This window comes from Gossypium hirsutum, chromosome A10 (genome assembly GCF_007990345.1).
Source record: "Gossypium hirsutum isolate 1008001.06 chromosome A10, Gossypium_hirsutum_v2.1, whole genome shotgun sequence".
NCBI lineage: Eukaryota > Viridiplantae > Streptophyta > Magnoliopsida > Malvales > Malvaceae > Gossypium > Gossypium hirsutum.
Genome location: NC_053433.1, coordinates 5,973,144 through 5,977,103, shown reverse-complemented (window position 1 = coordinate 5,977,103; position 3,960 = coordinate 5,973,144). Strand labels below are relative to the sequence as shown.

At 29.3% G+C, this 3,960-nt stretch overlaps 2 non-coding genes across 2 annotated transcripts; both read left to right on the top strand.

Annotated features, from left to right (window-relative positions):
- The first annotated feature begins 654 nt into the window (after window positions 1-654).
- TRNAS-GCU (transfer RNA serine (anticodon GCU)) lies at window positions 655-736 on the top strand. Its single transcript has one exon. It is a non-coding gene; the product is annotated as a tRNA-Ser (tRNA).
- A 2,610-nt stretch (window positions 737-3,346) lies between these two features.
- On the top strand, window positions 3,347-3,428 carry TRNAS-GCU (transfer RNA serine (anticodon GCU)). Its single transcript has one exon. It is a non-coding gene; the product is annotated as a tRNA-Ser (tRNA).
- Window positions 3,429-3,960: the final 532 nt, after the last annotated feature.

Here is a 3,960-nt window from a genome sequence, read left to right as displayed (position 1 = left end):
GGCACATTTTATGCGAACCCAGAAGTTGGTAAGTATGTATCAATAAAATGGCCACAATTTTCAAGTGAGAAAGGATTAAAAGCTAACGACGAAGTTATATTTACGAAAAGGCCCCGACGTGAAGGTGAAGCACCTTGGAAGGAATTCAATGTTGTAATCAAGAGAAAAATCAGATTATTTGGGCAAGACATTTGGGGAGAGCTTAAGGTGTAAATTTTGAAATAAAAATTTATGCGTACCAAATATTTCATAATATTTAATAAAACTCATGGTTGTTGATTTTAATTATTCACTATCAATTTTTTAATTCTATATTTTCATGGGTGAGTAATATATATTGGAATAAATTCCTAGGCATTAGCATTTGTAATATATTTGGTGAAAAGTGTTCCTCTCCTCATTTAAAGAAAAACAATTTTTTTATTAAAAATATATTAATCAGTTTTTTAATTATTTTTAATACTCTATTTTGTGATTGCATTTATAAAAATGACAGTCAAGATGTCATATAAATATCTCAATCTTAAAACAAAACCAAAAATAAAACTTATTATGCTGTATTTTGAGTTTTTAAAATTCGAATTGGAACAAAACTTAATATAAAATATACTGTTTAAACGATTTAACATTTTTTTATTAGATCATTGCAATAATGACGCTTTGGCCGAGTGGTTAAGGCGTGTGCCTGCTAAGTACATGGGGTTTCCCCGCGAGAGTTCGAATCTCTCAGGCGTCGTCTCTTTCTCCTTTTATTTCCTCTCTCCTCTGATTTCGAAAAACAGAAATGATGGATTCAGAAGATGAAAAAAAGGGGCTTTTTTTAAAAGAACTTTTTTATAGCACACATTTGTTTGGCATTTATATTTATAAACAACTTAAGTAAAATCCAAAAATTATAATAAATATTCCAACTTTAATTGACTAAACGAATTACAAAGCTCAGCCAATTTTCTTTCTAGTCGTTTTATGATCAACTATGGTAGGCAAGTAAGGTGTAGGCTTATCGTACTCTCATTCATTGGCTTTAATTAGCTTTAATGGAATAAAAAAACGAATCAATTTTTTAAAACCTCTTTCTCCTTTTTTTCATCGTCGAAAATGGACTTGATTTCAAGATTCTAATCAATATCATCAATATATAAATCAACTGCATTACTTTCATAATAAAGGAAAAATTATATATATTATTTATAATTATAATTAAATATAAAGTTATTTTTACGTTTAAATTAAATGTTTAATTCAATAAACATAAATTATAAAACTACATGTTGCCATAGACCTTTAAAGACAACTTCATGACACGAAAATTGCAACAGCAATGCAGTGAAATTGACAAAAAAATTTCATCTATAGATACATATAATCTCCAAATATCATGATTCTTAGGGCTAAATAAATCACTCTATCTTCATCTTCCAGATATCATGTCATCGACTTATTTTATCCTTTCCCAAGTTGCATCTTTTAATCCAACCAATTGCACGCATTGACACATTGGATTTACCCTTTCAAGCATGTTCGTTCACAGGAAACAAACAGCCAGCGAAATATGCAGAAGATCAAATGATATCATTTGATACTATCACTGTACAAAGAAACTCTATGGCAAATGTACATTTCAACCAACTGGTGAATGCATGTGATCTCCTGGCTTCAACAATATCACAGAGTACAATCCCTTTCTCCCGTGCTTCTTCAACCAACTACCAATAATACTTGTATATTAATAATAGTCAGAAACTAGCAATGCCCCAACATATAAGAATTAATAGCGTGAAATGCCCCAAACAGTTGATATAATATGGCATCCGACGCTAGAAAAGCGTTATCCATAGAAACCAAAGCAAGTAAAACAAAACTAATTTATACCCATAGTATTTATCATTAGTGTTCAAACTAGAAATTGTAAAAATGAATATACATTGGTTTACCATGCATAATATTATTCAATCACATGATAATGATTATTAGTGTTTAAATAGTCCTTCAAACTATGATAAAGATATTGAATATTAATAATAAAGTTCTTAGCCAACGTTTACTCATTTTATTGTGATCTTATTCTTCTATGATCCAACTATGCTAGGCAAGCAGCGTGCAAGTTCTTCATATTCATCCCATCCAGTGGCTTGAATTTCCTCCAATGGAATCGAAAACCAATCCATTTCCTTATCATTGTCTTTCTCTCCATCCTCATCATCAGTAAGGACTTTATTTCCAAGAAAAATTCTAGATCAATTTCAGATTTCTAATCTGCATCGTCAATATACAAATCTGCTGCATTACTTGACAACTTATTCTCGCAAGGAAATCTATGATAAACTTTCCAAAATCTTTGTTTCGCTTCCTAGAATACCGTTAAACCAACCGAATTATCCCATTCGAATACTTTGTCGTGTTCATACAAATTCTTCTTTAATTCAATCTTTATTTCCCATGACATTCACCCACTTCGATGCAGAATGTTTTCTCCCATGCAGGCAATGGTTCAAGTTTAGGATGAGTAGTCCTTTGTCTGGAACAACTTAGTTTACGATTATTCCCTCTTTGACAATATGACCTTCCTCTTTGACGATATTACAATTTTTTGTTTGAAAAAAAAAAGAAAATTAAAATAAGAAAGATAAATATAATGTTAGTAAAATATGATTGACTTTGAAACGTATAGAATACTTTCCTTAAAGCTTCAAATTTCAAGTAGAATTGTGAAAATGACGAATAGAAAAATCCCTTATATAAATACCAAATAGATGTATCTTTCCATAAAATATAATGTATCTTTTAACAAAATACCCATTCATAAGGTTGTATTGTTTTATAAATTAATTTTGGATAAGATTATGTCTTTGTATGATAATATTACGTACAAAGTTACGCCTATACAATATTATTATTCATCAATTAATAAGTATAATATATTTTATTTTTCTAGATAAGTAAAATTCAAAAATTATAGACTTTTATTTTATTTTCATCATATTTACATTTTCAGATGTGATATTATATAATTAGTTTCGTCGTCGCATAGGTAAATAAATAAATAAAATTTATTATGATTTATAAAAAATATATATTATGATTTAGTTTGGATGGATTTTGAAAAGAAAAAAAATACATTTATTATGCAGTATTTTGAGTTTTTAAAATTCGAATTGGAACAAAACTTAATATAAAATATACCGTTTGAACGATTCAGTTTTTTTTAAAAGTAAAATTTTAATATATAATATTTCAAAATTATTTGAAAACTTGAATATAGAATTTAATCAAACCGAATTTGATCTGCTTGAACAATAGTTATTTTATAATATTTATAAATACTATATTGATATAATGGAACAACGACGCTTTGGCCGAGTGGTTAAGGCGTGTGCCTGCTAAGTACATGGGGTTTCCCCGCGAGAGTTCGAATCTCTCAGGCGTCGTTTCTTTTTCCCTTTTTTCCCTGTTGATTTTGAGAAAGTCAAAATGCTTCTATGATGGGTTCAGTTGCGAAAAACAAAGGTTTGGGCAACTTTAAAAATTAAAACCAAACTTGAACCAAATATAATATAATTTTTTTACTAAAAATAAAACAACATAAGATAGAAAAAAGGACATCCTAATTCAATACAGAAGGATTATAATCAAAGGTTCCTTCAATAGATGAAATCGCAATAACTCTAGATCTTTAATTTTGGCCAAAAGATCTGCCATTGTATTCTGCATCTAGGGAATATGTTTGACACAAATCTCCCAAGAGTGAATAAGCATGTGATGGTATCAGACGGAGCTCCATCATCCTACTATCCGCAACACTACCAACAAGAATAATCTCAATCAACAGAGCATTATCACACTCTAATTCCAACTTCCGAAATCCTTATTCCATGCTAAGTATAGCTCTTCAAGTACCGTCTTTACTTCAATCTAAAATATTATATATTCTTCAATCGACATTGAAAAACCACATAACCA